Source organism: Nerophis lumbriciformis, linkage group LG16 (genome assembly GCF_033978685.3).
Source record: "Nerophis lumbriciformis linkage group LG16, RoL_Nlum_v2.1, whole genome shotgun sequence".
NCBI classification, from domain to species: Eukaryota; Metazoa; Chordata; class Actinopteri; order Syngnathiformes; family Syngnathidae; genus Nerophis; species Nerophis lumbriciformis.
The window spans coordinates 1,200,001-1,219,238 of record NC_084563.2 but is presented as its reverse complement, the minus strand read 5'-3'; the positions used below and the strand labels follow the sequence as shown (position 1 = coordinate 1,219,238).

Sequence of the window (19,238 nt, the reverse complement as noted above, 5' to 3'; positions counted from 1 at the left end):
AAATTTAATTGACGGATACATTTGAATTTGATCTAGACATTTAAGTGTTGAAAAAAAATAAAAGTAAAGAATAAATTATTTATTTTTTAACATTTTTATGAATACGGCCCATTTGGGTCCCCAGGAATTTTAGTGGGGTTTATTTATTTTTTTAAACTGTCAACTAATTTTCAACGGTTTGCGTTACATTTTAAAAAATACTTTTAAATAAAATAAAAAAACACAAAAAAGTGAAATGTAAGGAGAATAAGTTGCAATGTTGACTCTAATAACACAAAGTTGCCATGCAGGATGTTTTCTTTTTTCTTTAAAACTGTCATTGAAGCTTAGAGGTGACAGAGCTTTCGCCACTGCTGCTCCCAAGCTCTGGAACGACCTACCTCTGAGTGTTAGACAAGCCTCCTCTCTTCCTGTTTTTAAATCTCTCTTAAAAACATACTTTTATTCCATGGCTTTTAACACTGAGTGATATCCATCCTGCAATGGCGCCCCATAATACTGTTTTTATGTTTTTATTTATTCTATTTTATTTATTTATTTTTTATCGTGTTCTGTTTGTGTTGTGTTGTGTTTGCTCGGTACTCGTTTTATCTTTTAACCTGTTCATTGTACAGCACTTTGGCTACCCCTGTGGTACATTTTAAATGTGCTTTATAAATAAAGTTGATTTGATTTGATTTGATTGATCAAAAAATAATATTGAATCAAAATCAATGTTGTTAAGAATTATTGACATTTTCAAGGCTCCAATTACTTCACATCAAATATTCCACTTTGAAATATTTTATTGAGGGAGTAAAATATTGCATATTTTGTGTGTTTTCCATATAAAAAGTTGTCTTTAACAAAGCAAAAACATGAACAAAGAATAAAAACGTATAATTGACGGATAGATCTGAATTTGATTTAATTGTTGAAAGTAAAAAGAATAAACTGGATGACTGATGTTTAACACTTTTATATCATTGGGACCCATTTTAATACCCAAGAATTTTAGTGGAATTGTTTTGTTAAAACTGTCATTGCTCAAAAAATAATAATGAATTAAAACCAATATTCTTGTGTATTATTTACATATTTAGGGCTTCGGGGCTTGCTTTGGGGAAAATATCACATAGAGGTTTTAGAAATTTAGGGTTTTAGGGTTTTGACAAATCAGGCATAAAACATATAAAATGTTTGAAAAAAAAAAAACTTTATATCAACAGATTTAAGAGTTGAATAATTAAAAAATAAAAAATAATATATGACTTATTTTTTTACCTTTTTTTTTTCTATCAGTGAGACTAAACTTGAGGGTAGCCCTAAAATAAAAAATAATAAAAAATTATAAAAAATAAATAAATGTAAATTAAAAAAATATATATATTTATATACATATATATAAATTAAAGTGTCGAAACTCCCAAAAGGCTCATAAAGGCATTATAATATATATATATATATATATATATATATATATATATATTATAATGCCTTTATGAGCCTTTATGAGCATTATAATATATATATATATATATATATATATATATATATATATATATATATATATATATATATATATATATATATATATATATATATATATATTATAATGCCTTTATGAGCCTTTTGGGAGTTTCAACACTTTAATTTATATATATGTATATAAATATATATATATTTTTAATTTACATTTATTTATTTTTTATAATTTTTATTATTTTTTATTTTAGGGCTACCCTCAAGTTTAGTCTCACTGATAGAAAAAAAAAAGGTAAAAAAATAGGTCATATATTATTATTATTTTTTAAATTATTCAACTTTTAAATCTGTTGATATAAAGTTTTTTTTTTTTAGACATTTTTTAAATGTATATATATATATATATATATATATATATATATATATATATATATATATATATATATATATATATATTATAATGCCTTTATGAGCCTTTTGGGAGTTTCGACACTTTAATTTATATATATGTATATTAATATATATATTTTTTTAATTTACATTTATTTATTTTTTATAATTTTTATAATTTTTTATTTTAGGGCTACCCTCAAGTTTAGTCTCACTGATAGAAAAAAAAAAGTTAAAAAATAAGTCATATATTATTATTATTTTTTTAATTATTCAACTTTTAAATCTGTTGATATAAAGTTTTTTTTTTTTTAAACATATATATATATATATATATATATATATATACATATACTGTATATGTATGTGTGTATATATATATATATATATATATGTACTGTATATGTATGTGTATATATATATATATATATATATATATATATATATATATATATATGTATATACTGTATATAGGCATAAAACATTTAAAAAATGTTTTAAAAATAACTTTATATATCGACAGACCTGAATTTGATTGAGAGATTTAAAAGTTGAATAAAAAAACTAAAATAATAATTACAATATATGACTACTTTTTAAAAAAAAATTACAACTGGGACACTGAAAAAAAAAAAAAGTTTATATATGCAAAAAAATACTAAATAAATTAAATATATATTTATATATATTGCATTAGTTTTGAAAAGTTTATATATGCAAAAAAATACTAAATAAATTAAATATATATTTATATATATTGCATTAGTTTTGAAAAATGTCCAAATGGCCCCCACATGCATAGATTTGTCAGTTTGCGGCCCTCACTAGCAAAAAACATAGAATTGTTTTTTGCTTCTGCTAGCTTACAAGGTCACATGACAGCTGCTCCCTCCTCATGAAAGTGCATATTTGCACTTCAATGTACCTTGTGAAACATGTTGTCAGTGTCAGGACTTGTTCCTTGGAGGCATCACTGAAACTCCTCATTATTATTATTTTTTACTAACAAATATGTGACAAAACTTGAAGGTGTTCCCTAATGGCCTGCAGGCTTAACGTGACTCAACACCTCTTGCAGTCTTCTGTGGGTCTGGATGACTGTTTGCCTCATATATATATATATATATATATATATATATATATATATATATATATATATACATACATACAGGTAAAAGCCAGTAAATTAGAATATTTAGAAAAACTTGATTTATTTCAGTAATTGCATTCAAAAGGTGTAACTTGTACATTATATTTATTCATTGCACACAGACTGATGCATTCAAATGTTTATTTCATTTAATTTTGATGATTTGAAGTGGCAACAAATGAAAATCCAAAATTCCGTGTGTCACAAAATTAGAATATTACTTAAGGCTAATACAAAAAAGGGATTTTTAGAAATGTGGGCCAACTGAAAAGTATGAAAATGAAAAATATGAGCATGTACAATACTCAATACTTGGTTGGAGCTCCTTTTGCCTCAATTACTGCGTTAATGCGGCGTGGCATGGAGTCGATGAGTTTCTGGCACTGCTCAGGTGTTATGAGAGCCCAGGTTGCTCTGATAGTGGCCTTCAACTCTTCTGCGTTTTTGGGTCTGGCATTCTGCATCTTCCTTTTCACAATACCCCACAGATTTTCTATGGGGCTAAGGTCAGGGGAGTTGGCGGGCCAATTTAGAACAGAAATACCATGGTCCGTAAACCAGGCACGGGTAGATTTTGCGCCAAGTCCTGTTGGAACTTGAAATCTCCATCTCCATAGAGCAGGTCAGCAGCAGGAAGCATGAAGTGCTCTAAAACTTGCTGGTAGACGGCTGCGTTGACCCTGGATCTCAGGAAACAGAGTGGACCGACACCAGCAGATGACATGGCACCCCAAACCATCACTGATGGTGGAAACTTTACACTAGACTTCAGGCAACGTGGATCCTGTGCCTCTCCTGTCTTCCTCCAGACTCTGGGACCTCGATTTCCAAAGGAAATGCAACATTTGCATGGTTGGGTGATGGTTTGGGGTGCCATGTCATCTGCTGGTGTCGGTCCACTCTGTTTCCTGAGATCCAGGGTCAACGCAGCCGTCTACCAGCAAGTTGAATGACTAGAGTGCACTTGTCTTACTTACATCAGGCTTGTGAATGACTAAAGTGCACTTGTCTTACTTACATTAGGCTTGTGAATGACTAAAGTGCACTTGTCTTACATCAGGCTTGTAGATGACTAAAGTGTACTTGTCTTACATCAGGAATGACTAAAGTGTACTTGTCTTACATCAGGCTTGTGGATGACTTAAGTGTACTTCCCCTTTAAGAGCAGGAGTGAGAAAGAATGCCAACTTATTTACGAGTAGCACCTTTTTATCTTCTTCATTCCAGACAAGATTTGCAGCCTCGCTTCAGATTTATTAGGGTTAGTCCAGACCCTCCATGACCTCCATGACCCTTCACCTTTGCTCCACTATTTCCCGCCCAAGTCTTCTCCTTGGAAACACGTCTCACACCTTCCCAGAGTCCTGGTCCAGCGCTACGGCATCCTGGTCAGAACCTTTGCTGGACTCTGTGGTCAGTTTACATGTAACACAGTTTACATGTAACACAGTCCATGGTCAGTTTACATGTAACACAGTTTACATGTAACACGGTCCGTGGTCAGTTTACATGTAACACAGTTCGTGGTCAGTCGACATGTAACACGGTCCGTGGTCAGTTTACATGTAACACAGTCCATAGTCAGTTGACGTGTAACACAGTCCGTAGTCAGTCGACGTGTAACACAGTCCGTGGTCAGTCGACGTGTAACACAGTCCGTGGTCAGTCGACGTGTAACACAGTCCGTGGTCAGTCGACGTGTAACACAGTCCGTGGTCAGTTTACATGTAATACGGTTCGTGGTCAGTTTACGTGTAACACAGTCCGTGGTCAGTTTACGTGTAACACAGTCCGTGGTCAGTTTACGTGTAACACAGTCCGTGGTCAGTCGACATGTAACACAATCCATGGTCAGTCAACGTGTAACACAGTCCGTTGTCAGTTTACATGCAACACAGTCTGTGGTCAGTTTACATGTAACACAGTCCATGGTCAGTTTACATGTAAACTGTGTTACATGTAACACAGTTTACATGTAACACGGTCTGTGGTCAGTCGACATGTAGCACGGTCCGTGGTCAGTTTACATGTAACACGGTCCGTGGTCAGTCTACATGTAACACAGTCCGTGGTCGGGGCGTGTGTCGGCCTTGGGCTGAGCCCCTGAAAGTGGCTGAAATCTGAAGGAGGATCTGAATGGTAGGAAAGGGCATGGAAGTGGTTTCAGATCAGGAGGATTGTGCTGGTGTGGTGTGAGGTTACGGGATGACCTCGGCCTGCAGGGTTAGGGTCAGAGGTTAGACCTCTCTCATGAGGCGTTCAAGTGGAGGTGTTATAAATGGACTGCATGGTGGACCCAGGTCAAACCTGACACGATCAAACCTTTTCATCCATTTAAAGCAGGGGCCCCCAACCGGTTTCCCACCAGGGACCACTTATATATATATATATATATATATATATATATATATATATATATATATATATATATATATATATATATATATATATTAGAGATGCGTGGATAGGCAATTTATTTCATCCGCAACCGCGTCAGAAAGTCGTCAACCATCCGCCATCCACCCGATGTAACGTTTGATCAGAACTGCACCCGCCCGCCATCCGCCCGTTGTTATATATCTAATATTAATAAAAATTTAAAAAAAGGGTGAAAACTAGGCGAATTGCACCTTGTGCAGACAAGATTTTTCGATCGGACACGGAGGAATTAGTGATGTAAAAGACCACGTTGGGACAAAAAAACACAAGTCTAATGCCGTTGCTAGCGATACAAGTGGAAAACTTTCAACGTTTTTCGTCGCCCAAACAGATTCTTTGGATGTGATAAATGCCGAAGTTTTATTTACGGAGGCAATAATTGAGCATGGACTTCCAATCGCACTGGCTGATCACATGGGACAGTTAAATGTTTGTAATGCAACCTTTAAAAATCATTACGCGGTGATCGCGGTCCCAAAAATAAACTTTTCTTGCATGATAATGTCCAGAAAAATTTGCTTTATATTACTATAGAGTCCTTTTAACGAATGAGTTTGATGGTTTATCACAAACCTTAAATGAAAGAAGTCCTTTCTTCTCCTGCACCATGGCCTTGCTTCGTGTTTGGTGCGCAATCCTGTCGGCTGTATTTCACAGCACGACATACTGTTAAAAGTGTTTATACTATTTATGCTTTCAAGTCCAAGTTGAAGAAATCTTGTTAAATGTTGACAGCATAACTACCAAAATACAGAAGTATGTCCTTAATATTTTTGCAGTGCTATTTCTGTTGAAAAGTTCAAATGATTACATTAGAGATGTGATGTGCCACTTTTCAAGTGTCTGATGGCTTCAATTCATTTTCATGAATTTTTCATATTTTGAATTCTTTTGAAAGGCTTACAAAAAAACTACATTTGAATTGTAATTCCATGCTATTGACAGGACTATTAATTTTAATGAAGTTAGCTTACCATGTTTACAGTATGATAATTGTGATAGAAATGTGAATTTTAGGCACAGAATATTTTTTACAATTGAACAAGGCAGTAGATTATACAAGCTTGGACAGAAAGTTAATAATGACACCAATTTTTTTTTTTATGGAATTGTTTAGTACTGTTATACCATTTGTTTACTGTAAAAAGTGTTTATACTTTCAATGAACAAATTGAAGTCTTGTGAAAGGTTGACAGGATAACTGGCATTAACTGTCAAAATAATTTCAAACTATTGAAGTTATCTTACAGAATAAACATGTCAATCAACCCATATGATTTTTGCTGTAATATTTTTGTTTTGAAAAGTCACTGTGACTGATAGAAAAGTGATGGTTTTAGCAACATTTTAACCTGTCTGAATGCTAATAATCATTTTGCGTCGGGGGGCGAAGCCCTGAACCCTCCACCAGGACTTTGTCCTGGACCTACCGGGGCCTGCGGCCCTTGGACCCTGGCTACTAGGTTTTTCTGATTTCAAAAGTTGGCAGGTATGGTGAGGTTATAAAGCTTTTGCCTGTTAAAGAAAGGAGACTGATCCAATGCAGCACAGACATTCGCGTGCCACGCTGTCACGACCCAGACACACACCAGTGCGCAATCATATGGGAGCCGCGCTGAACGCACCTCCAAGCGCGTCTCGCTGCCGGCGACGGCCGGGTATATGGGCCCACGCTCCAGCGCCATCCATTTTCAGGGCTAGTTGATTCGGCAGGTGGGTTGTTTCACACTCCTTAGCGGGTTCCGACTTCCATGGCCACCGTCCTGCTGTCTATATCAACCAGGGTGAGCCCCACCCCTTTCGTGAGCGCACTGCGCGCGGAGTGACCCCTGTTACGCGCCCCCGGCAACAGGGGTGGCGGGCAGGTAAGCTGCGCGGGCGGAGCGCGCGGAGTGACCCATGTTACGAGCCCCCGGCCACGGGGGTGGCGGGCAGGTAAGCTGCTTACCTGCTGCGCGTGACGCCGGCCGCGGTGAAGGCGGACGAGGCGGGGTGTCGGTGCGGTGGGCGCGGTGGTGACCCTGGACGTGCGTCGGGCCCTTCTCGCGGATCACCTCAGCTACGGCTCCCGGTGGGGCCCTCTCAGGGGAAGGGGCCTCGGTCCCGGACCCCGGCGAGGCGTCCCTTCTCCGCTCCGTAAAAGTGTCCATCTCTTTTTATTTTCTTCTTCTGTTGTGGCATATGCTGCAGGTGCCTGCTCGTTTTTCGTATGTGGGTAACAACATTTAACTATGTATATATATTTACCAATTGCTTTAACTGCCACCCGCAAAAAAAAAAAAAAAAAAAAAAAAAAAAAATCTAATTAATCCGCCCGACCCGACCCGCGCGCGGATAAAATCTTATTTTTTTTTATTTCATCCGCCCAATCCGCGGATCATCCGCGGACTCCGCGGTTGTGCCCGCAAACCGCGCATCTCTAATATATATATATATATATATATATATATATATATAAAAATATATGTATATGTATGAAATATATATACATGTATATGTATGAAATATATATACATATACATACATATATATATATATATATATATATATATATATATATATATATATATATATATATATATATATATACATATATATGGGGTGGGGGTGGGAGCGTGGTCGGGGGTGGGACTGTAGCGTGGTTGTGGGCGGGGGCGTGGTTAAGAGGGGAGGTGTATATTGACATACATACATTATATATATATATATATATATATTATATATATATATATATATATATATATATATATATACATCCTGAAAATATGCAAACAAAACTGTGTTTAGATAATTGATACTTCAAACTTGCATAAATAAATCTTAAGGAATATAACATAACTTGGCTTCTGAGAGCTTCAAAATGTAATGAATAAAATGCTAAAGTTGTTGATAAACAAGCAATTATTTTAATAATTAAATATGGTCATTTTAAATGAATTATTATGATCATTTAAAATTCATTATTTCATATATGTTTATTTTAATGTATAATTCTATGGCTGGATGTAATAAGGAGTCAGAAAAAATACAAATAAAAACACAATTAATTTTGATGTTTTTAGCTAACTATAGTAAAAATGTATTTAGTTTTTTTTGTAATTAATAAATATATTTATTTTTAGGTAAGATAAACATAATAATACAATGGATCTCTAGTCTGGATGATTTAGTTCTTGTCACCCTGTTGTCCTCCTGTCATTAAAAAAAAGGCTGTCCTCACTCAGGTCCGCATGGAGCTGGAGGGGGCGTGGCCTCCAGCTCCGGCTGAAAATCGGGAGATTTTCGGGAGAATATTTGTCCCGGGAGGTTTTCGGGAGAGGCGCTGAATTTCGTGAGTCTCCCGGAAAAAGTATGCCTTATACACACACACCATAATAATACCGTATGTTGAAGCACGATACGTCTGACTATGGTCGGCCTAAAGCTCCGACAATCCATCAAGCGGTGCGGCTTAGTAGCTCACCAAAGTCGTACTAAAACATTTTGACAGATTTTTTTTTTTTTAGCGCCGTGTGTACTGGCTAGCGTCATTTGTTGAACAGGCGTCAACCTGCAGTCCACACGTATCTCTTATGTGTGACTGCCATCTTATTGTACCAAATAAAATTGCTTCGAGGTCGGTAAGCACAAATAGAATTAATACGTACATTTTTGAGAACATGAAAGGATTTTAAGTGCGCCTTTTAGTCTGAAAAGTATGGTAATTAAATTGCGAGATCATAAAATAAATGAATGATTAAATTAATGACGCATTTATGAAAACATGCATGTATTTAATTCCAATAATAATGACACATTTGTGCAATTATTTAAAGATGCATTTAATTAGTGATGTCACCCTCCATGCTGTGCAGCAAGAAGTGGGCGGAGCCTTTGAAGGTTTTATCTGGGCGGTAAAAATGACAAATTGTTTTGGCTGTAAACTAAACTGAGTCATCTTCACTTCCTGCCCACTGCTGGAGGTGCAACAAAGTGAGCGTCTGTTATTCACACTCCTTTATCCTTCATGGCTGCATCCTCTTCTTGACCCCGACCTCAAACTACCTGCCTGGCACACCAGCTGCTGTTATCAATCCTCTTTTTAGGAAAACTCACAAGAAAGTGGAGCTGGGAGACAAAGTGGAAGTTTCAGAGTCACGACCACTGCGAGGAGTTATTATTGCACTTTGAGGAGTTATTAATGCACTTTGAGGAGTTATTATTGCACTTTGAGGAGTTATTAATGCACTTTGAGGAGTAATTAATGCACTTTGAGGAGTTATTATTGCACTTTGAGGAGTTATTAATGCACTTTGAGGAGTTATTATTGCACTTTGAGGAGTAATTAATGCACTTTGAGGAGTAATTAATGCACTTTGAGGAGTTATTATTGCACTTTGAGGAGTAATTAATGCACTTTGAGGAGTTATTATTGCACTTTGAGGAGTAATTAATGCACTTTGAGGAGTAATTAATGCACTTTGAGGAGTTATTAATGCACTTTGAGGAGTAATTAATGCACTTTGAGGAGTTATTAATGCACTTTGAGGAGTTATTATTGCACTTTGAGGAGTTATTATTGCACTTTGAGGAGTTATTAGTGCACTTTGAGGAGTTATTAGTGCACTTTGAGGAGTTATTAGTGCACTTTGAGGAGTTATTAATGCACTTTGAGGAGTAATTAATGCACTTTGAGGAGTAATTAATGCACTTTGAGGAGTTATTAATGCACTTTGAGGAGTTATTATTGCACTTTGAGGAGTAATTAATGCACTTTGAGGAGTTATTATTGCACTTTGAGGAGTTATTATTGCACTTTGAGGAGTTATTAATGCACTTTGAGGAGTAATTAATGCACTTTGAGGCGTTATTATTGCACTTTGAGGCGTTATCAATGCACTTTGATGAGTTATTATTGCACTTTGAGGAGTTATTAATGCACTTTGAGGAGTAATTAATGCACTTTGAGGAGTTATTAATGCACTTTGAGGAGTTATTAATGCACTTTGAGGAGTTATTATTGCACTTTGAGGAGTTATTATTGCACTTTGAGGAGTTATTATTGCACTTTGAGGAGTTATTATTGCACTTTGAGGAGTAATTAATGCACTTTGAGGAGTAATTAATGCACTTTGAGGAGTTATTATTGCACTTTGAGGAGTAATTAATGCACTTTGAGGAGTTATTATTGCACTTTGAGGAGTAATTAATGCACTTTGAGGAGTAATTAATGCACTTTGAGGAGTTATTAATGCACTTTGAGGAGTTATTATTGCACTTTGAGGAGTAATTAATGCACTTTGAGGAATTATTATTGCACTTTGAGGAGTTATTAATGCACTTTGAGGAGTAATTAATGCACTTTGAGGAGTTATTAGTGCACTTTGAGGAGTTATTAGTGCACTTTGAGGAGTTATTAGTGCACTTTGAGGAGTTATTATTGCACTTTGAGGAGTTATTAATGCACTTTGAGGAGTTATTATTGCACTTTGAGGAGTAATTAATGCACTTTGAGGAGTAATTAATGCACTTTGAGGAGTTATTATTGCACTTTGAGGAGTAATTAATGCACTTTGAGGAGTTATTGTTGCACTTTGAGGAGTAATTAATGCACTTTGAGGAGTAATTAATGCACTTTGAGGAGTTATTATTGCACTTTGAGGAGTTATTAATGCACTTTGAGGAGTTATTAATGCACTTTGAGGAGTTATTATTGCACTTTGAGGAGTAATTAATGCACTTTGAGGAGTTATTATTGCACTTTGAGGAGTTATTATTGCACTTTGAGGAGTTATTATTGCACTTTGAGGAGTTATTAGTGCACTTTGAGGAGTTATTAATGCACTTTGAGGAGTTATTAATGCACTTTGAGGAGTTATTAATGCACTTTGAGGAGTTATTAATGCACTTTGAGGAGTTATTATTGCACTTTGGGGAGTTATTATTGCACTTTGAGGAGTTATTATTGCACTTGGAGGAGTTATTAATAAACTTTGAGGCGTTATTAATGCACTTTTTAGGAGTTATTATTGCACTTTTTAGGAGTTATTATTGCACTTTTTAGGAGTTATTAATGCACTTTTAAGGAGTTATTATTGCACTTTTCAGTTGTTAATGCATGTTTTAGGAGTTATTAATGCACTTTTTATGAGTTATTATTACACATTAGGAGTTATTAATGCACTTTTTAAGAGTTACTAATGCACTCATAAAAAATACACATACATACATATATATACATAAATACACATATATACGCACACACATATATATATATATACACACACATAAATATACATACATACATATATATATATAAATATATATATACGTATATTCATACATATACATACATATATATATATATATATATATATATATACATACATATATATATATATATATATATATACGTATATTTATACATACATATATATATATATATATATACATACATATATTTATACATATACGTATATTTATACATACATATATATATACACATATATATATATACATATATATATACGTATATTTATACATACATATATATATATATATATATATATATATATACACGTATATTTATACATACATACACATACATACATATATATATATACATACATACGTATATTTATACATACATACATACATACATATATATATATACATACATACATACATACGTATATTTATACATACATACATCTATATATATATAAATTATATATATATATATATATATATTATGCATATATGTATACATATATTTACATATATTTATACATATATATACGTATATTTATACATACATACATACATACATACATATATACATACGTACATACATACATATATATATATATACATACATACATTTTCTACATATATATACATACATATAAATATATATGTAAATGTACACAAACATGTACATGTGTCAAAACAAGCCCACAAAGCTAAAATCTTCTTGATTGACAGTATAGACCTCGTGGACAAAAGTATTGGGCCACATACAGGAAGTGATGTAACACTGTCAGACTGCAAGAGTTATTAATCCATTCATTTGATCAGAACAAAGCTTGGATTTCATACTTGCTGCTTCCACCATTGACTTAATGAGTGAAACACGCACGTATTGTTTCTTACATTTAGGAAAAACTGTATGGGCCAACTCAAGAGATTGAAGAGCAACTTTTTAATTGTCATGACAACTGACTTTTATGGGGAAAATAGGATGCTAAAGCGGACTTATATTACAGCACACTACCTCTCGTTCAGCACACACACACACACACACACACACACACACACACACACACACACACACACACACACACACACACACACACACACACACACACACACACACACACACACACACACACACACACACACACACACACGGCCTCTCCCTTCTCTGCCTGCTTGTTTCTCTTTGTCGATAATTGAGTGCAAGTGGATTTAACCTTCTAAAATGCTTACATTGTAGCAACATGGTATATTTAACCTGGTGATTTCTGATTGTTTGTGAGGGCACTAATTGCTAAATGACTTCCTAAATGGAGGTTCCACTGCACTCCTCCAACAAAGTGCACATGAGGACACTGCACCTATTGGTGATGCGGGTGTGTGTGTGTGTGTGTGTGTGTGTGTGTGTGTGTGTGTGTGTGTGTGTGTGTGTGTGTGTGTGTGTGTGTGTGCTTGGAGATGGCTGAAAGAAAAAGAAGGGCAAGGTGGAAAGAAAGCAAAAGGCCCAAAGAAGACGACAGAGAGCTATTGCGATGATTTCAAAGTGAAAAGAGGTCAAACTGAGATGTATCTCTACATCGTTAGCAGAAATAATTAAGAGTAAACATGTAGAAACAAGGTGAACGTGTAGTTTGGTAGTTAACACCATCTTTTATGTTTGACTTGCATAGTTATTGTTTTATTCAAACACAACATTGCATTCAATTTGTTTGCTACTGGCAACCATTTTTGTCCAAATATCAAATGCCTCCAATTAATACCTTGTTAAATGTTTGTTGTTATGAAATAATTAATTATTATATAAGTATTGAATTTATTGTCACTCCTCTACTAGAGTCATTTTGTTTCATTTGGTTCTTATTTGATTATCTTTTGAATGGTTTTAGGCTACACTCTTTAGTTTATTGTTAATATATTGTAACTAATATGTAATTATATTCCCATGGTTTGAAGAAATGTAAATACATTAAATACAAATAAATGGATAAAAACAATAAGTCAATAATTTAAATACAAATGAAATAAATAAAAATGAAAGTAAATACATTAAGTATGAATTAAATAAATATGAATTAAGTTAAATATATTAAATACAAATTAAATTAAATATAAATTAAATTTAAATTAAATATATATTAAATAAATAAAAATGAATCAAATATAAATTAAATTTAAATATACATTAAATAAATAAAAATTAATTTGAATAAATTACAAATTAAACAAATACAACATGAAAATAAATCAAATAAATACAAATTAATTTAGATAAATCAACTACAAATTAAATACAAATTAAATTAAACTAAATTAAATATAGATTAAATAAAAATGAAATACAAAATACAATATGAAATAAATAAAAATGAAATAGAATAAATTAAATATAAATTCAACAAATACAAATTTAAAATAAATGAATTAAATAAAAATACATCAAATACAAATTAAATAAATACAAATGAAATTAAATAAAAATAAAACATACAAATTAAATAAATACAAATGAAATTAAATAACAATTTAACAAATACAAAATGAAAATAGATAAGATAAATACAAATTAAATTAGATAAATCAAATGACATAAATACAAATTCAATTAAATACAAATTCAATAGATAAAAATAAAGTTAAATAGATTAAATACAAATCAAATAAATACAAAATGAAAATGATGAGATAAATACAAATTAAATTAGATAAATTAAATATAAATAAATACAAATTAAAATAAATTAAATACAAATTACCTTTTAAAAAATGAAGTTAAATAGATTAAATACAAATTAAATAAATACTAACATCAATAATGTGTGTTTTTAAGAACATTTAAAATAATTATAAAAAAATATTTGAACTATTTTCCCTAAAAGACGCATTTAGGTTAGAGAGGGTTTTATCTAATGACTGTATTAATGGATTGATTACTTGATGACTCTGTGACGTCAACATCAGGGAACAGAAAAGTTCTCACTCACAAACGTCTGCAGAAAGTGAAGGTTTAGGACAATTTAGTCTGTGATTGATTGATTGATTGATTGATTGATTGATTGATTGACCAACAGCTGTGTCCAAATACTTTTGTCCACTAGCTAGTCAAGTTGGTGTGGCGGCTGCTCGCTCAAGACGGGAATCAAACCTACCTGGTGTGGGACTCCTCCTCCTCCTCCTCTCGCTCACACCTGGACACGCTGCGTATTCCAAGCGGGCGGCGGCGGTGAGCGTGACGTCCCCATGTGACAAAGTCCAGGTCCCCGTGTGACAAAGTCCAGGTCCAGGTGAAGACCACGGCGAGGTGTCGGGGGAAAGTGAGAGTTGTTCCCGCTCAACTTGAGTCTGCCTGCACACGCGAGGACACTCCCCTCCGGGGTCCTGTCGTCTCCGCCCTCTTCTCTCACACACACACACACACACACACACACACACACACACACACACACACACACACACACACACACCTTTTGGCCAGATTGCCATCCCTGTTGCCCCTCCCCCTCCCTGCAGGCCTTTGGGCCCGGTCCAGGCCGGGTGTTGTTGCTACATTTTTGCTTTTATTTGTGCTGTAAATTCCATTGTTTCCTAATCAGCACACCTGGGGGCAATGGTGGCATGGCTCTGATGGTAGAGTTCCACCAAGTCATCCCTGCTGCTAAGTCCGAGGATAACGCTCCCCCCACTTTGCTTTTAGAGTTTTTTCAAGCAGGACTACCTAAAATTACACGATGAGTCGGTGTGTTTTGACCTCCGCTGAACCCCCAAGACCGACTCACCGAACCCCTAGGGTTCCATCGAACCCAGGTTAAGAACCACTGCTATAGAGTATATAAGCCACGCCCACTACATTTTAGAAGAAAGTATATTTTTTCCGTATATTAGCCGCACCAGACTATAGGCCGCAGTTGTGAAATGAGTTATGAATGTTTATTTACATACCTTCATTGTTTCCAAACAGTGTCGGTGACAAGGCAGTAAAACGGCCGATCAAACAAAACAGAAGTCATTGTCATGGGCCCCGCTAGCTGCGCAAGCTAGCTCTCCAATCAGCTAAACAGACTCAAAAACTCCACGGTGACGTTTTGGTTGTTAGTTAATAATACTAACGTGTTAGCATATTAGCTCATGCCATACTTGCCAACCCTCCCGGATTTTCCGGGAGACTCCCGAAATTCAGCGCCTCTCCCGAAAACCTCCCGGGACAAATTTTCTCCCGAAATTCAGGCGGAGCTGGAGGCCACGCCCCCTCCAGCTCCATGCGGACCTGAGTGACGTGTTGACAGCCTGTTCACAACATTGCCGTACACAGCAATGTTGTGACACTTTTAAACAGGACAATACTGCCATCTACTGTACATGCATATGTGACCCACCCATAATGTGTCACATTTTTGTGTTGATTTATTTATTTTATTTTGTGGTTTGAATTCGTTTTTGGAGCTGTCATTCCACATTTATCAGTATTCACATTGGTCAGTAGGGGGCAGTAGGGCGTTTCTTCCCAATTGAATGCTATCACCTGCAGACCGGAAGTGTCTTGTCATTCTGATGAGCGCGACCAGTCTGTGAACAATTGAAACGTCCTGTGTGCTTTTTCCTCCTGTATAACAGGTTAGTTTTGGTGAATCAACTCACTGAATAATATCCATGTGATCTTTATAAGTTTAAGTACACATTCTGATGGTGGAGCCTAACTCTAAAGTGTTTGTGAGTTGTAGTTTGTATTTGTGAATGAGTCCAGTGCACAGCTGCAGCAATCAATACAAAAAGGCGACGTGAGTGCGCAATGTTTATGTAGGAACTTCTGATCCTAATTCAGACTCCCAAATTACTAAATTAGAGCTCCCATTTTCTTATTGATTTTATAATGTATATTTGTATAATGTGTGTGTTCTGAAATAGTGACAGAGAATAGAACAAGGATGGACAATTCAACCCTTAACTCAACAATGAGTAGATGAGTGTTATGTGTGTGTATATGTGTAAATAAATGAACACTGAAATTCAAGTATTTCTTTTATTTATTTATATATATATGTATATATATATATGTATATATATATATATATATATATATATATATATATATATATATATATATATAATAAAAAAATAAAATATATATATATATATATATATATATATATATATATATATATATAGAGCTAGAATTCACTGAAAGTCAAGTATTTCTTATATATATATATATATATATATATATATATATCTTAACCACGCCCCCAACCACACACCCCACCCCCCACCTCCCGAAATCGGAGGTCTCAAGGTTGGCAAGTATGGCTCATGCTAGCTTCATTACATTACGATAGCACGTAGAAATGTGCATGAAAACACTCCTACAGACATCACAAATGGGACGCTTTAGTGAGTAAGAATTGTTTTAGTTATATTGTATAACCTTGATACTATTTTGATGCAATGGCGCCAACCTTTTCTATGTTAGTGTGCTAATATTATTATGCCGGCATTTTTGCTAATTGGATTCATTTGAATCTAAAAATCACAGCTCTCGATACTTGGCGCCATTTTAGGAGTACGATAACTTTTCCTACGTCATCATGCTAGCGTTAGCGTGCAAAGTTTCTAAGCATTATTTTGTATGTTAAACCTTCAAAATCATGACTTTTGACACTTGAGGGCATTTGAGAAGTATGCTAACTTTTTCTATGTTAGCACGGTGACGTTAGCCTGCTAACATTTTATGCTGGTAATTTTGCTAACTTTATTTGTTCAACCCCTAAAAATCATGGCTTTCAACACTTGGCGCCGTCTTAGAAGTACGCTAACTTTTCCTACGTCATCATGCTAACATTTTCACAAATTTTGTATATTAAACCTTAAAAATCATGGCTTATGATACTTGGCGCCATCTTGCCAGTATGCTAACCGTTCCTAGAGGTGAGGATTAGTTTTTTACAAGATGCACCGTAGAGGGACGTTAGCCACGAGCTGGCGAGCGAGGACTGTGTGGGCCTGTGTAATATTGTCAAAGGGGTGTTGTAAAATTGTTCTAAAATTGTTGTAAAATACTTTAAGGTTTAAAAATGACGTAAGAATTTTAATATTGTAAAATTGTTAAAATAAATTGTGAAATGTTGCAAAATGCTGTAGAAATGTTGTAAAATATATTAAAAATCGGTTGTAAATTTTTTTTAAATGTAAAATATATTATAGAAATGTTTTAAAAGTGTTCTAAAAATGATGTAAAATTGTTGTAAATGTTTAAAAAAATGGTATAAGCATTTTGTAAAAATGTTATGATTGTAGCAAAATTGGCGAAAATGGTTTTAAAAATTACGTAAACAAGTTGTGGGTATTGTAAAATGTTTATAAGATTGTTGTAAAAGGGTTGTACAAATGTTTTCAAATGTTCTAAAATTGTTGTAAAATTGTATAAAAATGTTGTAAAAAGGTATTAAAGTGCTGTAAAATGACTGAAAAGGTTTAAAAATGACGTAAAAAAAATTGTGAAGTGTTTCAAAATGCTGTATAAAAGTTGTAAAATATATTAAAAATCGGTTGTAAAAATGTTTTAAATGTAAAAAATATTATAGAAATGTTTTAAAAGTGTTCTAAAAATGATGTAAAATTGTTGTAAATGTTTAAAATTTTTTATAAATATTTTGTAAAAATGTTATTATAATTGTAGCAAAATTGGCGGAAATGGTTTTAAAAATGACGTAAACAAGTAGTAAAATGTTTATAAAATTGTTGTAAAAGGGTTGTAAAAATGTTTTCAAATGTTCTAAAATTGTTGTAAAATTGTATAAAAAGGTATTAAAGTGCTGTAAAATGACTGAAAATGTCCTAAAATGTTGTGAAAATATTGTAAAAATGTTGTAAAAAATTGTTATATAATTGTTGTGAAATTGTACTTGACGAGTGTAGTTTTATGAATTAAGTACAAATTACGGAAAGTGCGATAAGTCGTCAAAAGTCCCCAAATACTTGCCAGTATGCTAACCTTTCCTGTCATGGCAAGCTAATAAAGGTAGTTTGTTTGCCGACACAGAGGTGAGGATTAGTTCTTTACAAGATGCACCGCGGAGGGACGTTAGCCACGAGCTTGGCGAGCGAGGACTGTGTGGGCCTGTGTAAAATTGCTAAAGGGGTGTTGTAAAATTGTTCTAAAATTGTTGTAAACGTGCTGTAAAATGCTATTAAAGGTTTAAAAATGACGTAAAAAAATTGTGACATGTTTCAAAATGCTGTAAAAATTTTGTAAAATATATTAAAAATCGGTTGTAAAAATGTTTTAAATGTAAAAAATACAGAAATGTTTTAAAAGTGTTCTAAAAATGATGTAAAATTGTTGTAAATGTTTAAAAAAAATTATAAATATTTTGTAAAAATGTCATTATAATTGTAGCAAAATTGGCGGAAATGGTTTTAAAAATGACGTAAACAAGTTGTAGGTATTGTAAAATTGTTGTAAAAGGGTTGTACAAATGTTTTCAAAGGTTCTAAAATTGTTTTAAAAATTGTATAAAAATGTTGTAAAAAGGTATTAAAGTGCTGTAAAATGACTGAAAATGTCCTAAAA

General features: G+C 33.9%; 1 protein-coding gene across 1 annotated transcript in view; it reads right to left on the bottom strand.

Moving 5' to 3' along the window:
* The window catches only part of fat2 (FAT atypical cadherin 2), a 232,208-nt gene extending 217,216 nt beyond the window's left edge, over positions 1-14,992 (bottom strand). The window contains exon 1 of the mRNA XM_061976515.2: positions 14,824-14,992. The gene's annotated coding sequence lies outside the window, so the exon portion shown is untranslated. The remainder of the gene's footprint in view (positions 1-14,823) is intronic.
* Positions 14,993-19,238: the final 4,246 nt, after the last annotated feature.